A 17,526-nucleotide genomic window follows, 5' to 3' on the forward strand; every position below is an offset into this window, starting at 1 on the left:
ATCCCTCTGAAATCCAAAGTGAGGTGAGAGTGACCACACTTGATACCAGGCTAGCCTTTGATCGAGTGTGGCATCAAGGAGCTCAAGTAAAAATGGAGTCAATGGGAATTGGTGGAAAATTCACCATTGGTTGGAGTCTTAAATAGCACAGTGGAAGATGGTTGTGCTTGTTGGCAGCCAATCTCAGTCCCAGGACTTCACCACAGGTGTTCCTCAGGGTAGTGTCCTAGACACAACCATCTTCAGCTGCTTCCCCCCATCACAGGGTCAGAAATTGAATATTTGCAGATTATTGCACAATGTTCAGCACAAATTCGTGACTCCTCAGATATTAAAGCAGTCCATGATGAGGCAGTGGTGTAGTGGTATTATCACTTGACTAGTAATCTAGAGATCCAGGTTAAAGCTGTGGGGATCCGGGTTCAAGTCCCACCACAGAAGATAGTGAAACTTGGATCTGGAATAAAAATCTGTAATTAAAAGTTGATTGCCATAAAAAAATCTGGTTCATTAAAATCCTTTAGGGAGGGAAATCTGCTATTCTTATCTGATCTGGCCTACATGTGACTCCAGATCCACCTCCAGACCCTCTGAAATGGTCTGAGTATGTCACTCAGTTCAAAGGAAATGACGGATGGGCAACAAATGCTGGTCTAGCCACCCACACCCATATGTTGCGAATTAATTTTTTTAAAATGTCATATACAGGAAGGCCTGGACAACATTCAGGCTTGGGTTGGTAGGTGTCAAGTTTCATTTGTGCCATACAACTGCCAGTCTATGACCATCTCCATCAAGAGAGAATCCAAACATCTCCCCTTGGTATTACCATTGTTGAATCCACCACGATCAACACCCTGGGGGTTATAATTGACCAAATATTGAACTGGACCAGTCATACAAAAACTGTGGCTAGAAGAACAAGTCAAAGGCTGGAGATTTTGCAGTGAATAACTCACCTCCTGACCTCCCGAAACCTGTCTGTAATCTGCAGTGCGATGAAATACTCTCCACTTGCACTCTCTACAGCACTCAAGAAGCCCAACACAATCAAAGCAACAAAACAACCCACATGATTGACACCCCATCCACGACCTTAAACATTCACTCCCTCCATCGCCCACACGCAGAGACAGCAGCGTGTACAATCTCCAAGATGCACTGCAGCACCTCCCAAGGTTCTTTCAACAGCACCTTCCAAGCCTGTCACCTCGACCATATGGAACAGCCATTTTCTAAGTGGGGGTCACAACCCGTGGGTGAGTCGCGGGCAGGTGTCGGGAGGGTCGTGGAGCCAGCCATCACGGCGTTCCCGATCATGGGAAATCACTGGCAACAGCCGCAGCATCCGGCTTTTAACAATGCCAGCTGCGAGCGGCTTTGAAAATGGCAGCCGCGACCAGCTAAAAAAATGCGGGCCCACTGCGCATGCATGTCCGCTCATCAGTGCGTATGCAGCCCAGGGGTGTTGGGACCTGGACCCGGGGACAAAGTGCGATCGCAGCATGGCGGTGGCTGACTGCGTGGTAATGAACAAGGCTATGACCTCAATCTGTTTTGCATCCTTAAAACATTACTGTAATGATCTCTCATGGTTTAATCATGGACAGAACTGAACGTTAATGAAAGCCGTGGGAAATCATCACATCGTCGCCCTCTGTGTACTGAAGGGTGGCTGTACGTTTTCTGCTGACCTTTTAGACTACATTGAAGCATTGAATCGAAACAGTGACCAGTCAATCCCAATGACGGTGAACTCCATCCGCTTGAAGAGTTACTGTAATGATCAGTCAACAGGGGAGCTACTCAGAGTTTACGAACTGAGGTACAAAATCTACACTCTCCTCCTGCGAACCTGATTGGAGTGAGATCATGAGGACCAAGCAGGCTCACCTCGCGCCTTAAAGGTAAGAGAAAATGGTGGGTCGCGAATGTCGGCCGCCCAGATCTGAAGGTCGGCCGGCGTGGTCATGAACGTCGACCGGCATGGGTTGTGAAGTTTGGCAGGCGTGGGTCCCGAAGTTCAGCCGGCGTGGGTACCGAAGATTGGCCGGTTGATAAAATGGGTCTCCGGAAAAAAAGTTTGAAAAACACTTATCTAGAAGGAAAAGAGCAACAGATGCATAGGAACATCACCTGCAAGCTCCCCTTCAAGCCACACACCATCCAGACTTAGAGCTATATCACCATTTCTTCATCGTCACTGGGTCATAATCCTGGAATTACCTCCCTAACAGCATTGTGGGTGTACCTACATCACTTGGACTTTAGCGGTTCAAGGCAGTGACTCACCACCACCTTCTCAAGGACAATTAGAATGAGCAATAAATGTTGATCTAGCTGGCGTGCATGCATCCTGTGAAAAAACATTTTAAAGTACAAAAGAAGGTACAATTTCTTACACAAACAGCCAGTTTTCAGATTTGTTTCTCAGATTCATTTCTCAATATTTCAAGGTATTTAACATTGGACAATGTTTACCTAAACGAGAACAACAACTGGCATTTATGTAGCACATTTAACATCGTAAAACATCGCAAACAAAATTTAAGTCACATATGGAGATTCTAGGCTAATAAGAATTTTTATGGCTGCTTCGTCTGGATCCAAGGTGGAAATTGCACTTTGTGACAGTTACCTGACAATTCTGTAGGTTAAATGATTATCTCATTGAGACGTATCATCGGAGTATTACCTGGAGACACAACAGATTTTCTGACTGGCTAATAATGTACTAATACAAAACTGAAAGCAGACTCGTGTACATTTCCTGGCAGGAAGTTCAAGGGTGAAATATACTGATAAAATAAAATTAAAGCAATGAACAATTATACATTTGCAACACTCGAGTCAGTGATTGAATGTTTATGAACAGCATTTCCCTTCCCTATTCATTCTCGATTAATACACACACAAGAGTAAACTTCTAAGTACAGGTTATACCCGTTTATTTCTATTTATGCCATCAATTCACCTATTTTATTGCGAATGTTGCATGCATTCACATAGAGTGCCTTTAATTGTACCTTTTTAACATTATTTTGATTCCATTTGAAGCTGGCATTTGTTTCTGCTGCCTTCGACTTTCATTTACCAAGTTTCTACTTCCCTTTATCTCTTTGTTTTTCTCTTATCTGAATTCCCTCAGGCTGCCATTCCCTTGACGGCCTAGTTTAAATTCAACATGCTACCAAATCTCCCACTGAGGATATTAGTCCTGCTGATGTGTAACCCATCCTTGTAAAAAGACCATCTGCCCAAGAACTGGTCTCAACGCTCCAAAAGGTTTAAATAATTTTACTATTTTAAGTAATAATGCTTCAAAAAATGGCACAAGTGCATTGTGTATTTTGACACACACTTGAAACACTTGATGATAAATTGAACCTACTTGTACATTTTAAAGTATGTTTGCAGAAAAAATAAAAGAACAAATGGATATTTGCAGCCACATTCCCGCCAACTCCAACTTGTTGCCACCATGCAACACACCTTCCCCTCACCCTCCCAATCCCCTGCCAGAATTCCACAGCAACTATTTCCTCCGTGAAACTGTGGCCCACTCTTTCATCACTCCTAATTATTTATCCCTTCCCACAGCACCTCCCTTGCAATTGCAGATGGTGCACCATCTTTCACTTTACCTCCTCCCTTCTCATCGTTCAAGGCTCCAAACATCCTTTCAAGTGAAACAGTCGAGCAACAGAGCACCCCTCGCCGATGAACTCAATGCATTCTATGCTCGTTTCGAGCAGGAAGCCAACAAACCATTGCCAACTTCCCCAACAGCCTCGGACACACCCATGCCTACCGTCACAGCCTCAGAAGTCAGATCGGCCTTCTTGAAAGTGAACCCACGGAAAGCGACGGGTCCTGATAGAGTCCCTGGTTGTCAGATCCTGCACGGACCAACTGGTGGGTGTGTTCACAAACATCTTCAACTCTCCCCACTCCGTTCCAAAGTTCCCACCTGCTTCAAGAAGACACTATCATATCGGTGCCAAAGAAGAACCAGGCAACGTGCCTCAAAGACTACCCTCCGGTGGCCTTGACATCTATCATTATGAAGTGCTTTGAGAGGTTGGTCATGAGCCATGTCAACTCCATACTCCCAGAATGCCTTGACCCACTGCAATCCACACACCGCCACAACTGGTCCACAGCAGACGCTATTGTAATAATATGTATATATGTGGACAAGTAAAGGGTTAATTATTACATCTCAGGGTAACACAACCACTAGAGGGCACCACTAGTTACCACTATAAATATGAGAACTCAGAGTATCTTGGGTGCTTCTAACTAGAGGTTTCTGGACAGTAGAGTATAAGAGAGATAGATCACAGCATAGTTAATATTAGATAGAAGCAGCATGTGTAGGTTAAATTATTTATTAATTTAAATTAGATTACTTGATTATTAGTTATAGTTCTGTGGAGTGTGCAAACTCAATGTTAACCAATCGTTAGTCAATAAATAATAATAATAATAATTGCTTATTGTCACAAGTAGGCTTCAATGAAGTTACTGTGAAAAGCCCCTAGTTGCCACATTCCGGCACCTGTTCAGGGAGGCCGGTACGGGAATTGAACCTGCACTGCTGGCCTTGTTCTGCATTACAAGCCAGCTGTTTGGCCCACTGTGCTAAACCAGTTCCTAATCAGTTTTGCATTAAGTTAAAGATTGGTGGTTTCTTCAGAATCACACCTTCAGACCATTCTGGATTATGAAGCAAAGAGTAACAATATATTACCAAAGAGTAATATAACAGCTGGCCCTACACTCAGCCCTGGAGCAGCTCAGCAACAAGGACTCCTACATCAGACTCCTATTCATTGACTACAGCTCCAGCTTCAAAACCACAATTCCAGCCAAGCTCATATCTAAACTCCAAAACCTAGGACTCGGACCCTCCATCAGCAACTGGGTCCTTGACTTCCTGACACATAGACACAATCAGTTTAGATAAAAAACAACACCTCCTCCACGACAGTCCTTAAAACCGGGGTCCCACAATGCTGGTACTTAGCCTCCTACTATAATTCCTATACACTCATGTCTGTGTGGCAAAATTCGGCTCCAACTCCACCAACAAGTTGGCTGATGTCACAACCATAGTGGGTCGGATCTTGAAAAGCGATGAGTCAGAAGGGAAATAGAGAACCTAGTCGCATGGTGCAATGACAACAATTTCTCCCTCAATGTCAGCAAAACTAAGAAGCTGGACATCGACTTCAGGAAGCAAGGTGTCTGCATCAATGGTACCAGGATGGAGATGGCTGACAGCTTCAAATTCCTAGGTGTACTCATCACCAACAATCTGTTTTGGTCCACCCACGTCGACACTATGACCAAGAAAGCAGAACAGAGCCTATCCTTCCGCAGGAAATTATAGAAATTCGGCATGTCCACATTGACCCTTACCAATTTTTACAGATGCACCATAGAAAGCATCCTATCCAGCTGCATCACAGCCTGGTATGGCAACTGCTTGGCCTAAGACCGTAAGAAACTACAGAAAGTCGTGAACACAGCCCAGTCCATCACACGAACCTGCCTCCCATCCATTAACTCTGTCTAAACCTCCCATTGCCTTGGGAACGTGGGCAGCATAATCAAAAACTCCTCACCCTGTGTTATTCTCTCTTCAAACCTCTTCCATCGAGCAGAAGATACAAAAGTCTGAGAACACGCACTAACAGACTCCAAAACAGCTTCTTCCCTGCTGTTACCAGACTCCTGAATGGCCCTCTTATGGACTGAACTGATCTCTCTAGGCATCTTCTCTACTGTTGTAGCTGGATACTCCATATGATGTCCGTGTCTATGCATTTACATTGTGTATTTATCGTACGTCCTATGTTTTTCATCAATGGAACGATCTGCCTGGACTGTACGCAGAACAAGACTTTTCACTGTACCTCTCCACACGTGACAATAAATCTAAATCTAATCTGAAAAAACACTTCACTTCTGCCTCCTTCAATTTGGACTCCTGTATTTCCTACTCCCAATGTGGTCTCCTCTACATTGGCTGACTAAATGTAGACTGGGTGACCGCTTTGCAGAACACCTTCACTCAGCCTGCAAGCATGACCCCATTTCACCTCAGCATCTTGCTCTCATGCCCACATGCCAGTTCTTGGCCTGCTGCAATGTTCCTGTGATACCCAACACAAACTGCAGGAGCAGCACCTTAACGTTCAATTAGTCACATTACAGTCCTTGGGGCTCAACATTGAGTTCAACAACGTTTGCCTGTAACCTTTCTCGAGCAGGGATGAATGCTTTGAATTGTCTGTAAATAATTAAATAGGTCACAGGCGAGCAGAAAATAATCCAGATCTCTTCCTACCTCAAACTAAAGGCGGCAACATCAATTACACTCAGCAAAAAAAAAAAAGTTTTTTCAGGACTGCAGGCCAGAATCGGCTCTGAAATTAAGGTTGCAAGGCGTGGTTAAATAGGTAAAGATGTATACTGGGATTCAGCATCATTTACTATCTGTGCATGCGCGGACCAATGCGCATACACAAACGTGCATCAGCGACTATATTTGCAGCCATCTTGTGTTGGCAGAGGACACAGTGTTAATGCCCAGTGGGACAGGCAAATGGCTGGCTGCAGTCTGGTCCCAGCAGCACCAATGGGTGGCCACCTCTGGAACTGCAGCAAGTCCCCAACAGTGATCATCGCTCAAGCTGCTTGGGAGATAAGTGGGGGGACAGCTAAGTCTTGACAGGGTGAGGATAGCAAGTCTTGGACTCAGGTCAGATGGAGATGGGAAACCCTGGCGGAGCTGGCTGAGGGGGGATCCTCCGATGAGCTTGAGGGCACATCCAACCTTGGTCCATCACGAGTCCAAGCAGTGAAAGCTGCTGGGTCTCTCACTTAGCGCTGGCCTCCGCTCAGAAGAAAATTGCAAGGTGGGTGCTAAGAGGTGCTTAAGTGGCCTTAGAGCATTACACACAATTTGACATCCCCACCCAACTGCAAATCTGCCCCCAAGTAAGGCTAAAATTCTGTTCCCTGTGTAAATGGCCCATTTACCTTGGTTGTACATCATAACTAATGACTGGTGCACTTCTCCAGTTCGAGGAGGGAGACATCTGCCAAATTGTCTCCAACACGTACTATGACATCTCACACTACTCGCAATGTTATTCTTAATCGGAGTAAGTAGCTGGAATAGCAGTACGGATGACATTTTTGTTTTCTTCTGCCCCTGGAGGAAGAACACATCTTCCAATAGTTACCATTCACTCTATGTACTGAATGGTTTTGTGACTAGATTGAGTATATTCAGAATGTTATCTCGTCTACACACATACATGAATGGAAGAACTATTTATTACAAAGAAAGTTAATATCTCATGAATTTTTTGAAATTGTGAGCAAGTACTATAACAGTGGAAAGTCCCAGGTGAGCGACCACTCAGAAGTGATGACGGTTTGAGAAAATCACACGATTTATTCATATATTCAAATACACTCCTATTCCCTGAAGAGTTCCCCCGTGCCTGGCCCACTCTTGGGCCAGGGTATTTATGTCGCAAGGTCCCCTAGGTTAAGGGTGTAGCTCCGCCCTCTCATCTGGCGTGATCGTACTCAGGTGAGGCTACTGGGCACCTGATGGTGCAGACCCCATGACCTTGGGTCAGGTTATAACACAAACAAAGGAATTCATGAACATTTCAACATGTTCAGCAGTGTTTTCATTTATCTTAACTATTAGAATAAGGTAAGAATCCTTGCACTTATATACCCCCTTTCATGATCTAAGAACATCGAAAGTGCTTCATAATCAACAAATTACTTTTCAATTGTGGTTACTGGTGCAATGTTGGGAATCAAGGGCGAAGTTCTTCGGTATCGCCACGATGTCCACCGACTGGCGCCCAAAACGGCGCAAATCAGTCGGGCATCGCGCCGCCCCAAAGGTGCGGAATGCTCCGCATCTTGGGGGGCAGAGCCCCAACCGGGAGGGGCTAGGCCCTCGGCGGACGAATTTCCGCCCCGCCAGCTGGCGGAAAAGGCCTTTGGTGCCCCGCCAGTTGGCGCAGAAATAACATCTCCGGGTGGCGCATGCGCGGGAGCGTTAGCGGCCGCTGACGGCATTCCCGCACATGCGCAGTGGAGGGAGTCTCTTCCGCCTCCGCCATGGTGGAGGCCGTTGCGAAGGCGGAAGGAAAAGAGTGCCCCCACGACACAGGCCCGCCCGCGGATCGGTGGGCCCCGATCGCGGGCCAGGCCACCGTGGGGGCACCCCCCCGGGGCCAGATCGCCCCGCGCCCCCCCCAGAACCCCGGAGCCCGCCCGCGCCGCCTTGCCCGCCGGTAAGGTAGGTGGTTTAATCTACACCGGCGGGACAGGCATTTTAGCAGCGGGACTTCGGCCCATCCGGGCCGGAGAATCGAGGTGGGGTCCCGCCAACCGGCGTAGCGCGATTCCCACCCCTGCCGAATATCCGGTGCCGGAGAATTCGGCAACCGGCGGGGGCGGGATTCACGCCAGCCCCCGCCGATTCTCCGACCCAGCGGGGGGTCGGAGAATCTCGTCCCAGATCAACAGAGTGGCTCAGAAGCAACAATCCTACCACTGAGCCACAAGCTGCATTATACACAGCTTCAACATGCAAACGGCAGCTCGCTACAGTATCCTCGCAATCCTGAATTTGCAGACAGGACTCATTTCAACTTTAACAGATAATAAGGGGATTTAAAAATTTCTTTTCAGGCAAAACCCACAAACATTTCAGCAACATTCTAAAAGCTGTTCTGCTGGGATGAGCTCCAATTAATCTGGACTGGAATCAGTGCCCTGGCAAATTAAATAATTCGGGAAGTAGACATGACTTTAAACTAACAAATTGGCAGTGGGGGGAACAGTATTCAGGAAATGGTAAATTAAAAAACAGCAGACACGTCAAGGCTCTCGAGCACAGCAGTATTTTGGGTAAAAATAAGCAGAGTGGGTCAGGACGGAACAGAGTATCAAAGGGAATAGGGCATTAGTGACATCAGAGAAAACTAGAGAAAAATCAAAGGTAGGTGAATTCATAGAAATTAACAGATTTGATGTAATAGCTATTAGGGAGACACAGTTGACTAAGGTTGAAATTAAATATTCAAGATATTAAGGGGGATAGTCAGGGGCAGCACGGTGGTATAGTGGTTAGCACTGCTGCCTCACAGCGGCAGGGACCCGGGTTCAATTCCGACCTTGGCTGATTGTCTAGGTGGAATTTTCATGTTCTTCCCGCGTATGCGTGGATTTCCTCCGAGTGCTCCGGTTTCCGTCCACAGTCTAAAGATGTGCAGTTTCGGTGGATTGGCCATGTTAAATTGCCCCTTAGTGTAACCACAGGTTAGATGGGGTTACGGGCATAGGGCAGGGGAGTGGGCCTAAGTAGGTTGCTCTTTCAGAGGGTCGGTGCAGTCTCGATTGGCTGAATGTCCTCCTTCTGTACTGTAGTGATTGTAGAATATTTAACTTTTAGAAGAAATAAGCAAAATGTAAAAGCAGGAGGAATTGTTCTCGTCCCATATAATTGTGATATCATGGGCTGGATTCTCCGTTTCAGCAGCTAAGTGCAGGCTCGAAGGGAAAATCCACAGGATGTTTACAATGGAAAAATCGGGGCTGGATCCTCACCGATTCCGGGACCGGTGGGCTAGCAGCGGCGCCGGGTGAAACTCACGGCTCCCGCGCCGAAAACGGTGGGAAAATGGCCAGGTCCCTGACCACGCATGCGCATGGCTGACGACCTGCAGCAGTCATGCCATACAACATGGAGCCGGCTGTGCGCGGACTCGACCCGCCATCCACAACCCCACAACCCACCCCCACCAGTCCCCCCAGCCCTCGCGGAAGCCACCCCCGGCCAGCTGCATAGATCCCGGCCGAGCATCTGCAGCCGGCACGCTGGGTTTACGACCGCTGAGACCAGGGGAACTCAGCCCATCGGAGGCAGAGCATCGCGGGAGGGTCAGCTAATGACGTGCCAACGCCGTTGCAACGGTGCAGTGACGACGCGATGGCAGTATTTCCGAGGGGGCAGAGCATGGCTGACCGGCGTCAAATCGGCGGTGGCCCCGATTTGGGCGTCGGAGTCGATTCTCCGCATGATTGCCGATTATGATATCGGCGTCAGGTCACGGAAAATCCCGCCCTGTGTGTGTCGCAATATGTAGATGCCTCACTCTGCCCAAACCTTATGATTTCCTGGGAGCGGCTAAAAACCCATACCGATTTGGGGAATAAATATCTGGGAAATGCTGCCAAACTCATAGTGAAAGAGAAGGTAGTTGAGACACTGGGTGGGGTAAGAATTAATAATATAAGAACATTAAAAAGGAAGGAGTAGACCATTCCACCTGCTGAACCTACTCCACCAATCTGATCTGACTGTGGCCTCAACTTCTAGCCAACATGCCCAAATTCCCTGATGGATTCAAAATCCATAGCCGTCAATATTTTTTCAAATTCATTTACAGGATTTGGGCATCGCTGGCCACATTTATTGCCCATCCCTAGTTGCCTTTCAGAAGGTGGTGGTGAGTTTCCTTCTTGAACCATTGCAGTCGTTGAGATGTAGGTGCACAATGTAGCGACAATGAAGGAACGCCGATATATTTCCAAGTCAGGGTGGTGAGTGACTTTGAGGGGAACCTCCAGGTGGTGTTCCCAGATATCTGCTGCTCTTGTCCTTCTAGATGGTAGTGGTCATGGGTTTGGAAGGTGCTGCCTGAGGAACCTTGGTGAGTTACTGCAGTCAACTCCTAGATGGTACACACGGCTGCCACTTTCCATTGGTGGGGGAGGGTTTGAATGTTTGTGGAAAGAGGAGCAATCAAGCGGGCTGCTTTGTCCTGGATGGTGTCAGGCTTCTTCAGTGTTTTTGGAGCTGCACCCATCCAGACAAATGGTGAGTATTCCATTACACTTCTGACTTCTGCTTTGTAGATGATGGACAGGCTTTGGGGGCTCAGGAGGTGAGTTATCCGCTGTAGGATTCCTAGCCTTTGACCTGCCCAGGTAGCCACAGTATTAATATGGCTAGTCCAATTCAGTTTCAGATCAATGTTAACCGCCAGGATGTTGAATATACTCAATATCCAGCCTCAAATGTTCACTGGGATAGAGAATTCCAAAGGTTAGCAACTGCTAATTCGTCCTTATCTCATTATTAAACGGGAGATCACTTATTCTGAAATATGCCCTCGAGATTGAGATTCACGGCAAGAGAAACATCAAACCCCCACAAATTAATGTACTCCATAACAAGGAGACATTAGAAAGTCTGGCTGTACTTAAAAGTTATTGGGCCAGGGACTTCCGGGTGCGGTGATGACCAGCTGAGTCGCACATTTCGGCAGCTCCCGGTGGAACGGACTTTTGGGCTTTTAATAAGAGCCCCAACGGCAATTTTAACGGCTAAAAGTACTGTGCGGTGAACCAGAAGGGAATCCCCCCTGGATACGGATGAAAAAAGGAGAGGAAGGTGGCCGGATTGCGGTGGATCCTTTAGAGCAGCGGCAAGGAAGGCAAGCAAAAACCAAGATGGCGTCGGAAGGTGGCAGTTTAATATGGGGCCCTGAACAACACGAGTTTTTGAAACGCTGCGTGGAAGAACTTAAAAAGGAAATGAAGAAGGAGCTGTTGGCCCCGATATTACAGGCGATCGAAGGGCTAAAGGAGGAGCAAAAGACCCAGGAGCGGGAGCTTCGGGTCGTGAAGGCAAAGGCTGCCGAGAATGAGGACGACATACAGGGCCTGGTGGTGAAGACGGAGTTGCATGAGGCACACCATAAACGATGTATGGAAAGGCTGGAGGCGCTGGAGAACAATGCGAGGAGGAACAACCTAAGGATTCTTGGTCTTCCTGAAGGTGCGGAGGGAGCTGATGTGAGCACGATGCTGCACTCGTTAATGGGAGCGGAGGCCTCGGCGGGTCCGCTGGAGGTGGAGGGAGCATACCGAGTGATGGTGCGAGGACCAAGAGCAGGAGAAATTCCCAGAGCCATAGTGGTGAGATTCCTCCGTTTTAAGGATAGAGAGATGGTCCTTAGATGGGCAAAGAAAACTCGGAGCAGTAAGTGGGAGAACGCGGTGATCCGCGTATACCAAGACTGGAGTGCGGAGGTGGCGAGAAGGAGGGCGAGCTTTAATCGGGCCAAGGCGGTGCTTCACAAAAAAATAACATTCGGAATGCTGCAACTGGCAAGACTGTGGGTCACATATCAAGGGAGGCACCACTACTTTGAGACGGCGGATGAGGCGTGGACTTTTATCGTGGAAGAAAAAGTGGAATGAGCGGGTTATTAAAAAAGAACGTTTGAAACAAAGTGGTGGGGCGAGTATGGGGGGCGAAGAGGGGGGTAAAAAGGGGGGAAAGAGGAGTTTTATGTTATTAATCCTGCGATGTGGTAACTTTTCTCTCTCCCACAGGAGGTGGTGGGAGGAGGAGGGGAGGTGGAGGAGATGGGGCGTTGGCCATTGGGGGCGGGGCCAAGGGGGAAGCGTGGGCTCGGTTCCCGCGCTATGATAATCATGGCGGAAATAGGGAAGCAGGAAAGAGGGGGCATCGCACGGTGCGAGCCGAGGTCACGGGGGGAAGCCGAGGTCGGCCAGAGTTTGCTGACTTCTGGGAGCAACATGGGGGGTGTAACTACGCTAGTGGGGGATCTAGCGGGGGGGGATGGGAGGGGGGAATTATTGGGCTGCTGCTGCTGGGGAGGGGGGGGAGCTGGTATGGGGTGAGATGGGCGGGGGGGCACCACCTGGGGGGGACACAGCTGCGTGGGAACCGGGTGAGGAGCTGGAAAAAGGGGATGGCTAATCGGCAAGGGGGGGGTAAAAAGCCCCCCAACCCGGCTGATCACGTGGAACGTGAGAGGGCTGAACGGGCCGATAAAGAGGGCACGGGTACTCGCACACCTTAAGAAACTTAAAGCAGATGTGGTTATGTTACAGGAAACGCACCTGAAACTGATAGACCAGGTGAGACTACGCAAAGGTTGGGTGGGGCAGGTGTTCCATTCGGGGCCAGATGCGAAAAACAGGGGGGTGGCTATATTAGTGGGGAAGCGGGTAATGTTTGAGGCAAAGACTATAGTGGCGGATAGTGGGGGCAGATACGTGATGGTGAGTGGCAAACTACAGGGGGTGACGGTGGTTTTGGTAAACGTATATGCCCCGAACTGGGATGATGCCAATTTTATGAGGCGTATGCTAGGACGCATCCCGGACCTAGAGGTGGGAAAGTTGGTAATGGGGGGAGATTTCAATACGGTGTTGGAACCAGGGCTGGACAGGTCGAGGTCCAGGACTGGAAGGAGGCCGGCAGCAGCCAAGGTGCTTAAAGATTTTATGGAGCAGATGGGAGGAGTAGACCCGTGGAGATTTAGCAGACCTAGGAGTAAGGAGTTTTCGTTTTTCTCCTATGTCCACAAAGTCTATTCGCGAATAGACTTTTTTGTTTTGGGAAGGGCGTTGATCCCGAAGGTGAGGGGAACGGAGTATACGGCTATAGCCATTTCGGATCACGCTCCACATTGGGTGGACTTGGAGATAGTGGAGGAAACAGAAGGGCGCCCACCCTGGAGAATGGACATGGGACTAATGGCAGATGAGGGGGGGGTGTCTAAGGGTGAGGGGGTGCATTGAAAAGTACTTGGAACTCAATGATAATGGGGAGGTCCAGGTGGGAGTGGTCTGGGAGGCGCTGAAGGCAGTGGTTAGAGGGGAGCTGATATCAATAAGGGCACATAAAGGAAAGCAGGAGAGTAGGGAACGGGAGCAGTTGCTGCAAGAACTTCTGAGCGTGGACAGGCAATATGCGGAGGCACCGGAGGAGGGACTGTACAGGGAAAGGCAAAGGCTACACGTAGAATTTGACTTGCTGACAACGGGTACTGCAGAGGCACAGTGGAGGAAGGCACAGGGTGTACAGTACGAATATGGGGAGAAGGCGAGCAGGTTGCTGGCCCACCAATTGAGGAAAAGGGGAGCAGCGAGGGAAATAGGGGGAGTGAGGGATGAGGAAGGAGAGATGGAGCGGGGAGCGGAGAGAGTGAATGGAGTGTTCAAGGCATTTTATAAAAAATTATACGAAGCTCAACCCCCGGATGGGAGGGAGAGAATGATGGGCTTTCTGGACCGGCTGGAATTTCCCAAGGTGGAGGAGCAGGAAAGGGTGGGACTGGGAGCACAGATTGAAATAGAGGAAGTAGTGAAAGGAATTAGGAGCATGCAGGCGGGGAAGGCTCCGGGACCGGATGGATTCCCAGTTGAATTTTACAGGAAATATGTGGACTTGCTCGCCCCGCTACTGATGAGGACCTTTAATGAGGCAAAGGAAAGGGGACAGCTGCCCCCGACTATGTCTGAGGCAACGATATCGCTTCTCCTAAAGAAGGAAAAGGACCTGCTGCAATGCGGGTCCTATAGACCTATTTCCCTCCTAAATGTAGACGCTAAGATTCTGGCCAAGGTAATGGCAATGAGGATAGAGGATTGTGTCCCGGGGGTGGTCCATGAGGACCAAACTGGGTTTGTGAAGGGGAGACAGCTGAATACGAATATACGGAGGCTGCTAGGGGTAATGATGATGCCCCCACCAGAGGGGGAAGCGGAGATAGTGGTGGCGATGGATGCCGAGAAAGCATTCGATAGAGTGGAGTGGGATTATCTGTGGGAGGTGCTGAGGAGATTTGGTTTTGGAGATGAGTATGTTGGATGGGTGCAGCTGTTGTATAGGGCCCCAGTGGCGAGTGTAGTCACGAATGGACGGGGATCTGCATACTTTCGGCTCCATAGAGGGACAAGGCAGGGATGCCCCCTGTCCCCATTATTGTTTGCACTGGTGATTGAGCCCCTGGCAATAGCATTGAGGGGTTCCAAGAAGTGGAGGGGAGTACTTAGAGGAGGAGAAGAACACCGGGTATCTCTGTATGCAGATGATTTGTTGTTATATGTAGCGAACCCGGCGGAGGGGATGCCAGAGATAATGAGGACACTTCGGGAGTTTGGAGAATTCTCAGGATATAAACTGAACATGGGGAAAAGTGAGTTGTTTGTGGTGCATCCAGGGGAGCAGAGCAGAGAAATAGAGGACTTTCCGCAGAGGAAGGTAACAAGGGACTTTCGTTACTTGGGGATCCAGATAGCCAAGAATTGGGGTACATTGCATAGGTTAAATTTAACGCGATTGGTGGAACAAATGGAGGAGGACTTCAAGAGATGGGACATGGTATCCCTGTCACTGGCAGGGAGGGGGCAGGCGGTTAAAATGGTAGTCCTCCCGAGATTCCTCTTTGTGTTTCAGTGCCTCCCGGTGGTGATCACGAAGGCTTTTTTCAAAAGGATCGAAAAGAGTATCATGAGTTTTGTGTGGGCCGGGAAAACCCCGAGAGTGAGGAAGGGATTCTTACAGCGTAGTAGGGATAGGGGGGGGCTGGCACTACCGAGCCTAAGTGAGTACTACTGGGCCGCCAATATCTCAATGGTGAGTAAGTGGATGGGAGAAGAGGAGGGAGCGGCGTGGAAGAGATTGGAGAGGGCGTCCTGTAGGGGGACTAGCCTACAAGCTATGGTGACGGTCCCATTGCCGTTCTCACCGAAGAAATACACCACAAGCCCGGTGGTGGTGGCGACTTTGAAAATTTGGGGACAGCGGAGACGGCATAGGGGAAAGACGGGAGCCTTGGTGGGGTCCCCGATAAGAAATAACCATAGGTTTGCCCCGGGGAGAATGGATGGGGGATTTGGAATATGGCAAACAGCAGGAGTAACGCAACTGAAAGATCTGTTTGTGGATGGGAAGTTCGCAAGTCTGGGAGCGCTGACCGAGAAATATGGGTTGCCCCAAGGGAATGCATTCCGGTATATGCAACTGAGGGCTTTTGCGAGGCAACAGGTGAGGGAATTCCTGCAGCTCCCGACGCATGAGGTGCAGGACAGAGTGATCTCAAAGACATGGGTGGGGGACGGTAAGGTGTCAGATATATATAGGGAAATGAGGGACGAGGGGGAGATTATGGTAGATGAGCTGAAAGGGAAATGGGAAGAAGAGCTGGGGGAGGAGATTGAGGAGGGGCTGTGGGCGGATGCCCTAAGTAGGGTAAACTCATCGTCCTCGTATGCCAGGCTAAGCCTGATTTAATTTAAGGTGTTACACAGGGCGCATATGACTGGAGCACGGCTCAGTAAATTTTTTGGGGTAGAGGATAGGTGTGCGAGATGCTCGAGAAGCCCAGCGAATCATACCCACATGTTCTGGTCATGTCTGGCACTACAGGGGTTCTGGGTGGGGGTGACAAAGGTGCTTTCGAAAGTAGTGGGGGTCCAGGTCGAACCAAGCTGGGGGTTGGCTATATTTGGGATTGCACAAGAGCCGGGAGTGCAGGAGGTGAGAGAGGCCGATGTTTTGGCCTTTGCGTCCCTAGTAGCCCGGCGCAGGATACTGTTGATGTGGAAGGAAGCCAAGCCCCCGGGGGTGGAGACCTGGATAAATGACATGGCAGGGTTTATAAAGCTGGAACGGATTAAGTTCGTCCTAAGGGGATCGGCTCAAGGGTTCACCAGGCGGTGGCAACCGTTCGTCGAATACCTCACAGAAAGATAGAAGGGATGGAAAAGAAGAAGGCAGCAGCAGCAGCCCAGGGGGGGGGGGGGGGGGGGGCGGAGAGGAACCAGAAGGACTCTCAGGGTTGTCAATATATATGTATAATATGTATAGGTCGTTGCTATAAATAATTGTATATTGGACTGTTAAATCATATTTTTGGAGAGTGTTTATCTGAGACAAGGCAGTTGCCATTTAATTTTAGTTTTCGTTTTTGTTATATATTATTTATTCTTTGTTTATAAAATAGGTCATTGTTATTTATACTGTTATATTATTGTGTAAAGGATACACAATGTACTGTGATGGTTGACCAAAAATTTTCAATAAAATATTTTTTAAAAAAGTTATTGGGCCAGATCTTCCAATCAATGCTGAGTGTATCGCTGCTGACTACAGAGATAGTTGCTTGCTTATCTTTTTGCAGACTTCCAGCTGGGATTCTGATCCAGGTGGAACAATGAAGCCTTGGTGCATTGATCTATGAGGAGAAGGACAAAGAGGAGCAGAACAGAGGACACAACCGCTTTATACAACATCAACTGCCATATTGAGGTGAGTTTCGAAAGGTCTCAAATCTTTCAGAGTGTGGATGGGTGGGGGGGGGATGAGTGACTGAGTGAATGTGTAGTGGATATAGTTAGTTGGGTTGGGCACTGGGTAGTCAGGTAAGGGCTGGGTTGTTGGATCGAGGGATGGGTAGTTGGATTGAGGTCGGTTGGTAGTGGAGTCTGATTGGCTGGCAGTCTCCAACACCTCCATGATCAGTGCTGCAGTGGCCAGAAGAGGTATTGCAATCCACTGCCTGGCACTAGGTCTCAGGACCATTCCCAAGTTCCGGGGGCAGGATGGTTGGGGAAGCTCTGGAGAGGGGGGGGGGGCAGTCAGGAGGGGATAAA

General features: G+C 48.8%; 1 protein-coding gene across 10 annotated transcripts in view; it reads right to left on the bottom strand.

The window, feature by feature from the left end:
- Positions 1–17,526, bottom strand: part of LOC140409050 (protein unc-13 homolog B-like) — a 933,512-nt gene that overhangs the window by 180,765 nt on the left and 735,221 nt on the right. The gene's annotated exons all lie outside the window — the stretch shown is intronic.

Source organism: Scyliorhinus torazame, chromosome 3, assembly GCF_047496885.1.
Source record: "Scyliorhinus torazame isolate Kashiwa2021f chromosome 3, sScyTor2.1, whole genome shotgun sequence".
NCBI classification, from domain to species: Eukaryota; Metazoa; Chordata; class Chondrichthyes; order Carcharhiniformes; family Scyliorhinidae; genus Scyliorhinus; species Scyliorhinus torazame.